This window comes from Mesoplodon mirus (genome assembly GCF_964341445.2).
Source record: "Mesoplodon mirus genome assembly, chromosome: 14".
Taxonomy (NCBI): Eukaryota; Metazoa; Chordata; class Mammalia; order Artiodactyla; family Ziphiidae; genus Mesoplodon; species Mesoplodon mirus.
The window spans coordinates 13,686,430-13,702,414 of record NC_138990.1 but is presented as its reverse complement, the minus strand read 5'-3'; the positions used below and the strand labels follow the sequence as shown (position 1 = coordinate 13,702,414).

The window sequence follows — 15,985 nt, the reverse complement described above, 5'->3', positions numbered from 1 at the left end:
TCGTGAATCTGTGGCACTGAGGCCTGGGCTAGGTTCCAGGCAAAGGCTCGGCAAAAGCTGGCTGGTTCCCTGGAACACTGAGCCATTCCATATGACATGGGCCTTCTTGGGTATCCTTTCTAGAGTGGGGGATAGAATGAGCTGGGTTCCAGGTCCTTCCCCCAGGCCTTTCAGGGGCCAGCCTGGGGAGGAGACTTCTGAGCAGAGCACGGGTCCCCTCTGCCCCCATCTCTTGGTGATGGTGGTGCACCCAGCCAGGCTACCTCCCTCTGGGGTGCCCTGTGCAGAGGGGTGTGTGTGTGTGTGTCTGTGTGTCTGTGTGTGTGTGTGTCTGTGTGTCTGTGTGTGTGTGTAAACGATGGAGGCGCTTGGTGGTGAGGGAACACTGGGCCTCTGTCACAGCGAGCGTGAACCTCCTGGCTTATCCTGATTGGCCCGCTGCAGGGTTCATGGAGGGGAGAGCCCACCTTGAAGTTTCTGCCTTTGACCTGGTAGAGCTCAGCCCTCTTAGGGGATGCCCTTGTACCTGGCAGGGCTTGCTGGCCACCCTTATTGGGATGTCGGGGTGAAACCAACACTGGGGGCCTGTGCGTTTGGACACCACCCATCACCGTGTGTGTGGGTGCAGAGGCCTAGAACAGGCATTCAGGGCCATTCCACCACAACACCCTGGACTGACCACCAGGAGGAGGTCCTATATGATCTTGGCTCTTGGGGTGTGAGAAAGGGTGAACCAGGCTGGTATTTTTTTGTCCAAACCTTCAGATAAATCTAAAAAAAAAAAGCCATTGAGTGACTCTGGCTCCCGCTAATACACAGATCCACGAACAGGCACCCAACCCCTCCATGGTCTTTTGAGTGGAAAGGGCTGGGCAGGAAAACTTGCTCTTGACCTCGCCCTGCAGCCAGGGCAGCTGTCCAGCTCGGATCTCTCCCCTGTCCCACACAGCCAGACGTCCCCCAGCCAGAGGCCTCTCAGTGCGAGGGGCCCCTGGACAAGCCACGCTGGGCCCTCCTCTGTCTATCTGTGCAGAGTCTGTGGTCAGGTCAGCCTCTTGACCCCATCATCAAATCCCACGCGCAAATCACACTAACAAAAGTACCCTTGGGGGCGGGGAGGGGGATGGCAGGGGTCCTTTTACAAGGTTATTCTCTCTTCCTCGTTCACTGAAAGCGCTGACCACTAAAAGTAAGGAATACACACACTCTGCGTTGTCTTGCAACCGAGTCCGCTGGCCTGTGCCCTCCTGCCTTGGGTCCCCCAGGGTGGGCCCCTCACTGTCACCGCTGTGGTCTACATCATTACCCTTCCATTCAGTAGAGCACAGTGAAAACGCTTTATAGCCTGCAGACCCGGCTGTGATCTCAGCCTCTGGAGAGCGTCTCATGGCCATGGCAACCTCCCTACCACCTTGCAAAGTAGACAGGCAGGCGTTATTGTTACCATTTTGTGCATCTGATGCAGGAGAAAGCCCGGGCTCAGCTGGGTCCCCGGACGGCGGTGGGGGGGTCTCTCGCCCTGCCAGCAGCCTGGCTGCTCTGCCCGGGTGCCCCGTACCGGGAGTTGGGCCGGGGGCTCCATGCCCGGCCAAGAGGCCGCATCCTCTGCGTGGCAGGCAGGGACCACGCTGGTTTGCATGGCCCGTAGCAAAGGCTCAATTCCAGTGTGCTCAGTGGAAGCGCTACGTCCTTCGAAGGCAAAGATATCTGGCTGGGAGCCCTCTGGCTCCATATGCAGCCACTGGAGGGCTTCCTCTTCAGGCTTTGCTTCTCAGGCCACAGTTTCTTCACACCCAGGTCTTTTCAGAAACGCGTCTGTGTCCAGGAGTGAGACCAGGCAGGTCCCTGTGGAAACCATCGTCTGATTTTAGACCCAGGGATGCCAGATACCTTTCTGTGGTCCTGCCATATTGAACCCCCTAGAGAATTAAAGTGCAGATTTCTGGGCCTCAGATCCCCCAAGAACCTGATTCAACAGGTGTGTGGCTGCGTGGGGAATGGGGATGGGCATCTACCTGTCAAATCTCCCTGGGAAGGCTGAGGCCAGCCGGGCTTGGAAACCCTTGGGGGCCACCCTGCATGGGAGCCCAGCAACCTGGTGGGATGGCTGCAGGTGTGGACTCCAAGGTCACACGGCCTGGGTACATCCTGGTTCCTGAACTTGCTGTGGTCCTTTGCTATGTTACTTAGCCACCCTCTGCCTCAGTTTCCTCCTCTGTGAAATGGAGATAGGGACACCCCTGGCGGTCCAGTGATTAGGACTCCGTGCTTCCACCGCAGAGGGCACGGGTTCCATCCCTGGTCAGGGAACTAAGAGCCTGCATGCCGCGCAGCCTGGCCCCCCCAAAAATGGTACCTTGTAAACTGGAGATCATGATAGTGGTGTGATCAGAGTGTCATGACAATGATGACATGAAGTGTGACACCAGAACCTCAGCTTCCGAAGCCAGGGGGGAGAGGGGGCGGGTCTTTGTTTCGGACTGCCCTCTGTGGGTTCCTTAGGATAACGAAGCCAGAACCTTGGCCCTACATGCAGATGGGGAAGGCAGGAGCCTCTCTCAGACTCCCCTCCAAGACACATCCCTTCCCTGGGAGCCCACAATTCACTGCAGACAACACAAGCCAGACAGACACACGAGGGAATTTTTTTCAAAACACAAGTGAATGCAAAAGAGGGCTTCTATGGTAACAACACAGATACTTTTAAAAAAAGATTTAAAAAAACCCCAAAAAACGCAAGACAGAAACCAACACAGCCTAGAGATTGCTTGTTGCAGTAGACTGGCCACAGGGAGAGCAGGGAGGCTGGCAGCCAAGGTTTGGGGGGACCAGGGGGAGGGGTGCCCACCACAGTCCCTCAGCCGTAGCCTTGACCTGCAGCCATCTCCATGGCTGAACCGGGAAGCCCGAAGCCTCCTCCAGTGGCTGTCAGCCACATGTACGATGCCAGAGGCCAAATCCTTTCCTGGCCAAACCAGACAGCGAGATGTGATTCTCCAGTTAATTTTAGTCAGCTATGAAACCTCAGCCCAGCTCCAGTGACAGGAAGAAATTAGCATCCATGTGGCCAGCGACCATCACACATTTCCTAAAATGTAACATGTTTACCTCTTTGCTCTTCCGTTTAAGTGAAGAGAGGTTCCTTTTCCCAGGAATGGCACCCTAGAGAGGTGACAGTCAGGGACAGCAAGAAGCTCACTGCTGCGCTGCCACAGCCCTCCACCAAGAGTGTCAGGCCTTGGTCTGTTTCTTTCCAATGTCAGGCAGATTTAAGAACATTTATCTCGTCATTTAGACACATGCAGATTCAGGAATACACCAAGACCAGCTCCCTGGTCCCCTGACAGTTTCCCTACATCTTGTGGGGTCAGGAGCTGTCTCCTTGAGTGGGTCCCAGAAATCTTACCACCTTCCACTTCTCTGCCCTCTAAAGAGAGATCTGTCTGCTCTTAAACCGGTCAGGTGCTCTTCGGAGGGTGGGCTGTGATTCTTCTAAATATGCTTGAATTCACTTTGAAGGTGGAGATCGTGGGAGACTTTCACATCAACGTCTGCCCTGTTTCCATTTTCCCTGTCTCCTATAAATCACAGACCCACTCATTCACTTGGTGTCTGACTCACTTAATACCTAACCCAAGGGTGTGCAGCTCTCCATCAAATCCATGAAGGTGGTCAGAATGTAAGTCCGGTTCTGCGAACTCAAATGGTAATGGTATTCTTCCCACATGCCCACATGATCTGGGGGAATAGCCACGTACCCTGAGGGATCCATATCCCCCCTGCATGGACGTATCACATTCTAGACAACCTGTGCGATTGGCATGGTGACAAGCATCCCCTTTTCAGATGATTAAATAGAGGCTCAGAGAGGGTGAGTGACTTGCCCAAGGCTGCAGAGCTAGTAAGTGATAGAGTCACACTTGGCACCCAGCCTGCTGGCCTCTGGGAGCCTTAACCCCCTGGGCCTCCTGACCCTGTGCTCTGCTTCCTGTGATGGCTAGGAGCGCACGGCAAACCACTACAAAACGTGGCACGGATTCTCGCTGATCTTTGCACAGAGACCATGCCCATTCAGACTCCGTCTGAGTGTCTTCAGTACGGATATCAGCCGCTTATACCATAAGACAGTGGATCTCAGCCCTGGATGCTCATCTAAACTATCTTGGAACTTTTAACATTTCCAATGCCCCGGCTGGTTCACCAAACCAATTCAATCAGAATCTCTGCAAGAGGGACCCAGGGGTCCATGTGTAAAGCTCCCAGGTGGTTTCTGTTCGCAGTAAGGTTAAGAGCCACCATCTAGAGCTGAATTAGCAAGAATCAGAGGATCTCCTAGGGTGTAACCTCCTTCTTACATTTTTGTAACCTGATACTTTTTGTAGGTGCCCTGGATACCGTCCTCCTGCAGTAGGAAGAGAAGTGCGTCTTGATACACGTGTGGTTTTACCATCAAAAAGCAGCCATAATGCTTATTTAACCACCATCGAAAGTGCAACTCAATACCTGCTTTGCCAAAGCCCAAAGGGTTATTTCTGGCAAACCTTCTCCAATCTGTGATCAGATGGTGCTAAATAATGTTCCCACAGCAGCACCTGCTTGTTATTCAGAGATGGGTGACCCCATGGCAAACTCTGCCAGAAAACTCCCCTGGCTCTGCTGTCCAGTGGCTTGAAACCTGGAGGCTGGGGGCCCACTTCAGCTGGGTGAGCGGGCGGTGGGCAGACCATCCTGTCTTGGGAACTGTGTAAGCGGTGAGCGCCTTGAGCTAGTCGCCGTATGTGTGCTTACTGGTGTACTGTAGGGAGGTCTTATTTGGTTAAGCTCTTTTTGGTTAAAAATAGTTTGATGACAAAAATTAGAAGGGAAAAAAAATCCATAAGCTCTCCATCCTTCCAGGCTTTTCCCCAGAACATATTTTATGGTCACACTCATTTTATATGGACACTTTTGCATCCCTGCTTTTTTCTCACTTGCCACTTTGCTTCAGTGTTTTCACAGGCCTTCATCACCACCACAAGCTCTCTGATCGTCCACTGTTCTAGCCATTCAGACTGCCTCGGTCTCTTACAGCCATGAATAACGTTTCAAGGAATAGTTTACATAAGCAGCTCTGTCCTTCTTCTGATTTATCTGTTTAACATAAATTTCTAGACCTGGAATTACTGAGTAGCAACTTCTGAAATACCTCTGTTACCAAATTGCTTTCCAAAAGATTTATATTAATACATATTGCCATTAATACTAGATACATGGCAGATCCCATCAGATTTCACCAGGATTGAGTGTTTTTCATTACGCTACTTTCGGGCAGATTAATATACAGAACAATGCCACATCATTGTTGTAATGTGTATTTCTTTGATTACTAGCAAGTTCCATTCATTCATTCATTCATGCACTCCTGGATGAATTTATTCATCGGATGCCCACTCTGTGCCAGGCACTGTGGTAAACACTGGACAGACAGCAGTGAACAAAACAGACCAATATCCCCGCCGTTGAGGAAGTTACCTTCCCATGAGCATTTTCCTGTTTTGTCTGTGCTCTGGAAACCGTGTGACTCAGTCACAGTAGGGGCCGGGCATTTGGGCAATTTCCATGTATTTGTGCAGCCCAGCACAGCAGGGGCTTCTCCGATACACCTTTCTGCAGGTGATAAAGTAAAGACTTCCTTGCCTTTACTTCCTTCCACCCCCATGGGCCCCACCCAGCTCTCTGGACCTCGAGTCCCTGCTCATTCTGGCACTGGTTGCCCTTCCTGGGTAGATGGAAGGCAGGCAGAGCTGGGGGAAAAGGTGGGCTGGCCAATGCCCAAGGGCTATGGTACCAGGGGCGCTATAGCTGTCCTGCCAATCGTCCCACGCCCACTCTGGAAGACCACCATTTATGCCGCCTCAGAAACAGCAGAAAGTTGCATCATCCCTTCCAGATAAAAGCTGGATGGTGATGGGAAAAATGTCTGCTTGTAGGGCCACCAAAGGACTAGCCAGCCCAGGGTGGACACACATCTGTCCTACCTGAATGCAGATTGGAAGATCCTTAATCTCCTAGCCTAAGTAGATGCCCACTTGAATGTCCAGTCCTGAATCTGCCTGTCCTACAGCTGTGCTTTCTCCCCAGAAAATGAATTCAGAAAACATGGATGTGAAAACATTCAGAATATTCTCCGTAAGTGTGGTCGATCATTAGAGCCAGTAGGGTGGGTCTCACCCCACACTCTTACGTCTGTGCTTGGGGCGGTCAGGCGAGCAAGTGGCTTTCCTTGTGGGCCGCCTGCCGGAGAAGCTGGGTCTTCATAGTGTAGACTCGCCAGCAGGTTTACTCCCCTGGGGTTCCTGGCTCCTTCAGTGTCTTGGTAATTTTTTTAAAATAAGAATTCATGTATTTCTTCTATGAAAACTAGAAAATAAATATATACAATAAGAAGGAAATAAAACATTATCAGAGATAGCCACTGTTGACATTTTGGTATATGTCCTTTAAAGGTATGTATAGATGGGGACTTCCCTGGTGGTTCAGTGGTTAAGACTTCGCCTTCCAATGCAGGGGTTGCGGGTTTGATCCCCGGTCAGGGAGCTAAGATCCCACATGCCTTGCGGCCAAAAAAAACCAAAACATAAAACAGAAGCAATATTGTAACAAATTCAATAAAGACTTTAAAAATGGTCCACATCAAAAAAAATCTTTAAAAAAAAAGGTATGTGTGGATGCATGTAAGTATAGAAAGATAGATAGATGATAGATAGATATATGCAAAATGGGATCATTGCAGTGTACACATTAGGAAATATACTTCTTTTCCACTCAGCATTCTATTGAGTGGAAATAACTTTCTATGTCCCTGACCTCCTTCATCAATACTTTTCACAGCTGCATGGTACTCCACAAAATGGAAAACTACAGCATACTCACCAGTCTGTTCACAGTAACTTTTTTTTTTTTTTTGTGGTACGCGGGCCTCTCACCGCTGTGGCCTCTTCCACCGCAGAGCACAGGCTCCGGACACGCAGGCCCAGCAGCCATGGCTCACGGGCCCAGCCGCTCCGCGGCACGTAGGACCCTCCCGAACCGGGGCACGAACCCACGTCCCCTGCATCGGCAGGCGGACTCTCAACCACTGCGCCACCAGGGAAGCCCCCACAGTAACTTTTTAAGGTAAAGATACATGGCAGCTTTATACACAAAAGACAGGCTGAATTAAATCAAAAGGCTTTTATTTAATTTTGTCCCAAATTTCTTAGGACCAAAAAATAGAAAAAGATGATAATGATGATCATTGGCTAACATACTTGTTCTTTGGAAGGTTCTAATTCTCACATTCAGTGAATTTGCCATGGATCCACTGAGTATGGGCACAGAACCATCTTGGATCTGGAGAAGTTGGTGGCTTTGAAAATCTGTCACACTGCGTACCGATGCTATGAGTTTGCTAGTGGTCAGAGATCATTTTGGTCACCACAGAAAAAAGATGTTCACTCCTTCCTAAATCTTTTTGATTAAACCAGTGCTTTGGCCTGATGCCCTCTCTCCTTCAGGAAACAGCATCTCTTGACCAGTAAAAAATCCTTTTGTGCTTTTAAAAAAGAACGTGACACTCCAACATGAACAAAGTGTTCTGTGTTTTGTCTCAATCTTGCCCCAAATGAAAGCATGAAAAAGACACAAGAATTTAGAATGAGTGAGAAGTAAAGTTTGGGCTTGTTTGGAAAAATACCTCTAAAAATAAAATATGAGTTTTTGAACAATAAAAGTATTGATAAAATCACACCTCTGAAGTAAAACGCTCTCATCTACCTCACCAATGTTTCCTGTTTTGGTTAACACATTTTAATTGCCTTCTTCGGAATTTCCGCTGTGGCCCTCCCACCAACCTTCATGTCTGGATGGAGTGCCACATGCACTGTCCAGTAATCCAGAGCTCCGGAGGTTCCAGAAGAGCCTGGAGTCACTGCCTGATGTGATATCAACCTTGCTCAGTTATCAAGCATCTCATCCAATTACTACCAGGAGCTGGACAGCAGGGAATTCAGCACAAACACAGGCCTGGGTGCTCACCGGTCTTCAGAAGAATTTTCAAAAAGTCTGGGAACCAGCCTATGCTCCGAGACTGGGCTCTGAGGGGTCGGCGGCGAGGGGCCCAGACATTGGTTTGGTTCCTACTGTTCTAACTCCCCTCAGCAGGACTCTAGCTCTGTAATGTGATCCCTTTTCTGGGAGAAGAATGCTCTGCATCTGTGGTTGAGGGATTGTTTCTACGCTGTTGTTATTTATAAGTCATTTATAAGTTCCTACCTCTTGAGGTTCTCCCATTGGCAGGCCCTGGTCCCTGCAATCAAATGGAATATTGTGGTGAAGGCTAGCTTCCCCTTTCCAGGGCATGCAGGAACTCAGTGAATGGAGGCCCCGTTGCAGTAACAATTTTAGTCAAGCTTTCCTCTAGCGTGCTGCTCTCTTCTCTCTACATGGCTTTTTCTAATCTTTATTTCGACGCCAACTGTGCGATTACCGTATTACATTCACTAAAAGCGACTACACATCCTCTTTGGAAGTGGGCAGAGAAAAATTGCAGCTAAAGAAACATCTTTAAGTGTTCCCAAATAGATATACATAACATAATATGCTTATGTATTGCTGGTTTTTTCAGGGTAAAATAGGGGAAATATACTTGGTGTGGTTGATAGTTTCCAAACATGGCCACCATCAATTCATTCCTTCCTTTACGCATCGATTGAGATGTAGGAGCTATTCCCCTCCCCAGCCTGGGCGGGTCCTGTGACTGCCTTGACCAAAGGACTCCTACAGAAGTGTGTTCTGGGACTTCCGAGTCCAGACCTTAAGTGGGCTGGTGGCTTCTGCTTACTTGCTTTTGGACCTCAGCTTCCATGATACCAGAAGCTTGGGTCACATGGCACGTGGATGGGAACCAAGCACCCTGAGGATAGCTCAGCTGGGGTGCCAGTCAGCAGGCAGCACCAACTGTCAGCTATATGAGGAGGGAGTCTTGGAGACTCCAGCTCAGCGGAGCCCCAGATAACTAGCCTCTTCTGCCAAGGCCTTGTGGAACAGAAAACTGGTCCAGTTGAGTCCAGTCAACCCACAGAATCATGAAAGATAATAAAATGCTGCTTTAAGGCACTACATTTTGGGGTGGCAGCAATAGATGAAAACAACAATAACAAAGAAAAGACTTGGTGCTGTGGCTTGCTCCAGGTTATGGCATGGTGTTAATCAGGGTTCTCCAAAGAGACAGAACCAATAAGATGTATGTATGTATATATATATGTAGGTAGATAGATAGCTAGCCAGTTAGCTAGATGGTAGATAGATAGATAAATAGATAGCCAGCTAGCTAGATGATAGATAGATAGGTGATAGATAGATAGATAGATAGGTGATAGATAGACAGATAGTCCAGAATCTACAGGGCATCTTGGCAGCCTGGAAATTCCAGCAGGAGTCAATGTTGTAGTCTTGAGTCCAAAGGCTAAAACCTCAGGCAGAATTTCTATGTTGCAGTCTGAAGGCAGAATTCCTTCCTCTTCAGGGAACCTCAGTCCTTTCTCTTAAGGCCCTCAACTGATTGGATGAGGCCCACCCATGTTATGGAGGGTCATCAGCTCCGCCTTATTCAAAGTCTACTGATCTAAACATTAATCGTACCTAAAAAATACCTCCACAGCGATGTCTAGATGGTTTTTGACCAGACAAGGGGGTACCGTGGCCTCACCAAGTTGACACACAAAATTTGCCATCACAGCAGTGAAACTTCTGTGAGATGCCCTGGCATTCAGGCCTGCACACAAGACCGTCACTCCTCTGTTATCGCTGCAAACGACGAATGTGAGATGCCCAGGGCCAGCCATGGGCCAGGCACTGAGGGAGAGCCTGGTTTCAGTCCCTTGAGTGGGGAAAGGATGAAGGATGCACCTCCTTCAGATAAGCTCCTTGGTCCTCTTCAGTCGATGACTTTATACGCCACAGTCAGCAGTCTCCAGTCCCCTCTCTGTGTGAATTCAACCCTGAAAATAGGGGAGAGGTTTTTGCTCACTCTTCACCCAAAGATCTTAGAAAGCCCAGAATCTAAACTCACCCCTCAAAGGGAGACCAGATGGGAACTGGACCGGCCATTCATCGTAAAACGGTTCTTTGTACCAAATGGCCATTTTCACAATTCCCAGTTGCTAGTACTAGTGAGCTTCTAGAAAAGGATGCCCAATTTAGTTTTAAGGACATATGAATAAAAAACTTTGCTTTCTTTTTAAGGACATCTGTACGGGGTTTGTAAAAATAGACAACTGATTAACTGCTCTCTCCTCTGGCCTGGCCCTCTGCTTGTTCACGGGCCTCCCAACAGACTGGTCTTTTTAAAGCACAGATCTGATCATGTGATTCTCTTGCTTCAAATCCCTCCCTGGCTCCCTGCGGCTCATGGCAGTTTTCCAAAGCGTGGTATATAACGTACCAGATGGCTTTAGGTGGTATAAGGGTGAATGTTTTTATTTTGATGGTTATATTTCTATTTTTATGGTTGTCTTCTATTTAGGACAAGTAAGATGGTCTTCCATTTTGGGTAGTAGGATAAAATTTATTTTTTAGTTGATTGGAAGAAAAATATTAGGTTGATAGTGATCTAGGTGGTGGCAAATGGCCGTAGTCATACAGATGGACTCAAACTGAATCTGGGGAGTGGCATGAGCCAGGGGGCCCAGGGGATCTGCCTCCCGCCCTGCCTTCCTCTCTTCTCTCTGTCGGGGACGTAGCCTTTACTTTCTACAATAGTAAAGGACCAACAACCCCCAGAACTATGCCAACCCAATGCCTGGAATGCTCCGCCCCCCATCCCATCATGGCCAACTGGAACACTCTTATTTATCTTTCAAAACCCAGTTTAGGAGTTGCCACTTTTGGAAGGCTTTTTCTGAATCCTCCCCTTCCCATGAGCCCTGGCAGAAATTGTCCCCACTGCTGACAGCCTAAAAATCATAACCTGTGGGAGAGGTCCTCAGAAGTTTGGGTGTATATAGCCCGGGAAGCTGTTGCACTCAGGCTCTGAGGAAAAGACCCCCATGTCCTGGACTGTCAACTGACACTGATGCCCAAGGGCAAGTGCTAAAACAGAGGAGCCTTGTTATTTCCTGCCGTGAACCCCAGGGTGGCTGCACCTTGTCTGAAGGAGCTCCCTCTCAACCAGTGTCCCAATCACAGGGAAAACATGACCTCTCGTGTCCCTGACTCCCCTCCACAGCCCTACCTTCTCTTCCCAGGAGAGTGAAGAGAGCCTGTGGGGTCTGTCCCCTGCCCTCTCCTCCCAGCCAGGGTCCCCCCTTCCCACTGTGTATCTCCCTAACAGCAGGGGAATCCTTTCTGCTCCCCCATCTCCAAATGGAACATCTACCCCTGCCTTTAATAAGCACCCAGATCAATCTCATTCTTTTCTCAGAGAGAAACCATCCTACTGTTATCACCAGCGAGTGTGGGTGATGGACGGGGGAAGGAGTTTGGACTAGGGCTGTGTCTTCCCCATGGCTTCTTTCCATTTCAGTGGAGCAAGCTGGGGAGCGCTGGGCTTGATTCCCCTAAGTGGGATGGAGACAGGCTTCTGGTGGTTTCCAGTTCATGTACCCTGATGGGCAGCTGGTCTCAAATCTTTGTTCTGTTACTTACAGTTACACTATCTGGGCTCAGGTACTTGGGTGCCTGTCTGTGAAATGGGCACATGGAATGGACACTGGAAACTCCTCTGTATGCATGGCCTAGCTTTGTCTGGCTCGGCCCTTTCCCCCATTGCAGGGGTGGGACTGTCAATCAAGGGGGTGAGCCCATAACCCAACCAACCAATCAAAAAGCCCCGTGCCTGAGCTGCAGTGATTGGCCCTGGCCTGGCTCAATAAGAGTCCTTTGGGGATAACTGGTATGGACCCTGGGCCAGAGAAGTTCTCTTATTCTGAAATCAAGAAGTCAGGAGCAGGCAAGAAAGTGGTCCAGAGAATAAAGTCAGTACAGAGAAAAATGAAGTTGAAGAGAGAGAGGGAGAGAGGGAGGAAGTGGGGGAAGGAGAAGGAGAGAGAGATTTGAACTCACGGACCAGCCCTCTAGTATGAGTGGCCTCTACCACTTGGGGTAAGAGTCCTGACCTACAATGAGGGTTAAAGGCACTAGCACATGAGAAAGAAAGCTCCCGATCATAGGCCTGGGCCAGTGTAACCCAATAAATAAGAATTGTGCCCATGGCCGCTGACACCCAGTTCTGCTCAAGAAGACCAGCAGGGGCAAGTGGTCCTGGCTCAATGCGTGAAGTCTCAAAGCAAACCTGCTTCTCCCCTGAGAGGTCACCCTGCTGTTATCTAATTACAGCCAGGCGTGGAGAGTCCTCTGGGCTGTGGTTAGGTGCTATCGATGGCTTCTGAGACCAGCTATGAAGGGAGGGGCAGCCTTCCAGCACTTTCTACAGAGAAACCTGTCATCACTTGCAGATCAACAGGCTGGAGCTGGGGTGCTCTCAAGTCGAGAGAGGCCTTGCTCTCAGTCACTGAAGAGAAGACCAGCCAGACTTTGGTTCTAAGTCAGTTCTGGGCCTGGACCAGTTCTGCAAGCTGTTGGAGGCTCAGCCTCCCCAGAAAAGATCCCTTCTGGCACATGGTAGAAAATGAAAAAACCATAGCTCTCTGCCCCCGACCTTTATTTCATTGTATATTTTTTCTAAAAAAAATTTTATTGGAGTATAGTTGATGTACAATGTTGTGTTAGTTGCAGGTGTACAGCAAAGTAAGTCAGTTATACATATACATATATCCACTCTTTTTTGGATGCTTTTCCCATATAGGCCATTACAGAGTACTGAGTAGACTTCCCTAGGCTATACAGCAGGTTCTTATTAGTTATCTATTTTATATATAGTAGTGTGTATATGTCCATCCCAGTCTCCCAATCTATCACCCCCCTCCCTGCCTTATCCCCTGGTAATCATATGTTTGTTTTCTACATCTGTGATTCATTCTATATTTTTTAAAATTGAGATATACATTACATACAGTAAAATGTGCAAATCTTACTTATGCATTCCCACCTAGATCATGATCCAGAGCAGTTCCATCACCCCAGGGGGTTCCTTCCTGGCCCTTTCAGCCAACATCTCCCCAGAGGTAACTACTATCTGACTTCTATCATCATAGTATTGGTTTTGCCTGTTCTTGAACTTCATAAAAATGGGATCACACAATATAGTCTTTCTGTGTTCAGTTTCTTTCACTCAGCATAATGTTTTTGAGATTCATCCAAATTTAAATTACATGGATCTTAGTAGTTTGCTCTTTTTCATTGCTAGGTTGTTTTCCATTGTATGGCTACACTGCAATTTATAGTGTGTCTTGATAGACATTTAATGGATATATGGGTTGTGTCTTATTTTTAGCTATCACAAATTAAACTTATAAACATTTTGGTGGACATTTACTATTACTTCTCTTTGATAAATTCCTAGGAGTGGAGTTGCTGGGTGATTCAGGAGGGAAATGTTTATTTTACTAGAAAATGCCAAAAATTTTTCAGTGGTCTTGTACCATTTTGCATCCCTACCAGCCGTGAGAGCTCTGCTTTTTCTACATCTTACCAACTTTTAGTATTGTCCATCTCTTTAACTTTAGCCATTTGAGTGGATTTATGGTGATATTTCATGTGTGGTTTTAATTTAGAGTCCTCTCATGAATAATGGGTTGAGAACATTTTCACGTGCTTATTGGCCATTTAGATATCCTCTTTTATGAGGCATCTGGTCACTCAAGTCTTTTGCCCATTAAAAATATTTTTTGCCAAACTAGATTGGCATTGTGTATTACTTTTCTACTGGCAGCAGTATGAAAATTACTCGGAGTTATACTTTTATCCCTTCCAGATTATCTGCATTAAAATCATAATTTTTCAAATAACCGGTCCAAAAGATAAGAATGAAAATTCAGTATTAAAAAAATCTTCAAAGCAACTAGGTATTAAAAATGAAGACACAAGTTTCTTCTATTATGATGAGGAGAAATAGATTTGACATAAGAAATGTTTAAAGTCTAACTGGACAAAAGATCAAAAGTTAATTAGAACAATTTTCAGATGGAATATACCATTTAGGCATTTTCTAGATCCATTACAGTAGTTATATTTCTGGCAAAATCAATAGGAATTCTGAGATATAATGTCAGATAATGGAGTTTGGGCAAACAACTCTCAACCTCACTTTTATTTAACGTATATTACATGCATACGTTGCTGATGGGGAAGGTTAGGGATCCGCAAGTATGTACTGGGCCCCCAAGTTCCCTCTTCGGTGGGTTTCTTGAGTTTTCTTTGCAGTCTGTTTTTCTTTTGCCATTTTAGCTGGTGTTCAGTTAAAACCTTTTATAATCCCACATGGAAAAGCAGATCATTATGTTTTTTCTGGACTTAACATATTCCTGCCCCTGGGTTCCTACTTTGCAGCTTGTCTTTGCCACTCTGCTGTCTTCGTTTATACATCATTTTCTACTCAGACACAATGGCCATCAAGTTAAATCTAATTTTATCTTCCTTATACTTTTATATTCTTGTTTTCTGCGAGCTGCACTAGGCTATCCAGTTGTTTTGATTGTATGCTCCTAAATCCATTAGTCTTTCCCGCAGTCTACCTAATTCACACAGTCTTCCACCAACCGGAACACATCTCACAAAGTGGAAAGCATCTTCCCTGTTTGCTGAAGTCTGCCTCAACTGCAAACGTTTGCTTTCTGGCCAAACTGTTGTTAACCTGTCAAATCACTGCTGTCACCTTAGCGAATTCCTATTTGGATGTTACATTTAAGCCTGGGCTTTGTCGTCGAATATCTGAGGCATCCCTTGACCTCTCCCTGCTGCAGGGTCCTTATTGGCAAACTGACGTACAGGGCTGTTGCAGTATCAATAGTGGCTATTGCCTCTTTCTTTCTCGACACTGTAAACTCCTTGAGAACAGAGACCATGTCTTAGGAATCTCTGTTTCCCAGTACCTGAGAGCATATCTCACACATAGTGCTTATTAAATGTGTGGAGGATGAACAATATTTTCTAGATATTTTTAGATATAACCATTTATATGGCAGGCTGCCATGATTTGTTGCTACCAAATTCAGTGGACAAGTCTGTCTTCATCTGATTTGACACAACTGACCACACCTCTTTTCTGATGTCCTTTATTCTCTTTGCTTCCAGAACACCACACGCTGTTTGCTTTCCTCCTGCTGCACTGACTGTTCTTTCCTAGTCTTCTTGGCTGCATCTGTTGCCTCTGCTCTAAGTGCTGCCCTGTCCAGGGTTCATTTCTTACCCCTCTTTCTTCTCTATGCACAATGTCTCCCTTGGTGATCTCATCCACTCTCATGGCTTTCTGTTTACAATCAATGTGTTCATGACTCCTGAATTTCTATATCCATCCAGAGTCCATACTCATATATTCCATGGTCTACTCTACTTCTATTTCAGCAGGCATTTCTAATTTAGATTTGTCCCAAATGAAGCACAAGATTTTCCCAAGTCTGATTTTACCTCACTCTTGTTTGTCTTGGCTTTTCAAATTTCTGAAGACAAAATCCTGCAAGTCAGCCTTGGTTCTGCTCATTATCCCCACTCCCCACATCTAGTTCTTCAACAAGTCTAGTTTGACTCTACCTCTGAAACAATTTCTAAGTGTCTCCACGTTTTTTCATTCTTATTAGCACCACTCAAGTCCAAGACACTATCATCTCTTGCCTGGGCTACTGCAGTGGAGCCTGGACTGGTCCCTAAGCATCCTTTCTTTCTGTTTTTTTTTTTTTTCTTTTCTTTTCCATTATGGTTTATCACAGGATATTGAATATAGTTCCTTGTGCTATACCTTGTGGTTTATCCATACTATATATAAGAGTTTGCATCTGCTACTCCCAAACTCCCAGCCCAACCCTCTCCCACCCCCTTCCCCCTTGGCAACCACAAGTCTGTTCTCTATGTC

General features: G+C 47.1%; 1 long non-coding RNA gene across 1 annotated transcript in view; it reads right to left on the bottom strand.

Moving 5' to 3' along the window:
- Positions 1-7,216: 7,216 nt before the first annotated feature.
- The window catches only part of LOC309816066, an 87,616-nt gene continuing 78,847 nt past the window's right edge, over positions 7,217-15,985 (bottom strand). The window contains exon 5 of the long non-coding RNA XR_014295959.1: positions 7,217-10,019. This is a non-coding gene — a long non-coding RNA (uncharacterized lncRNA). The remainder of the gene's footprint in view (positions 10,020-15,985) is intronic.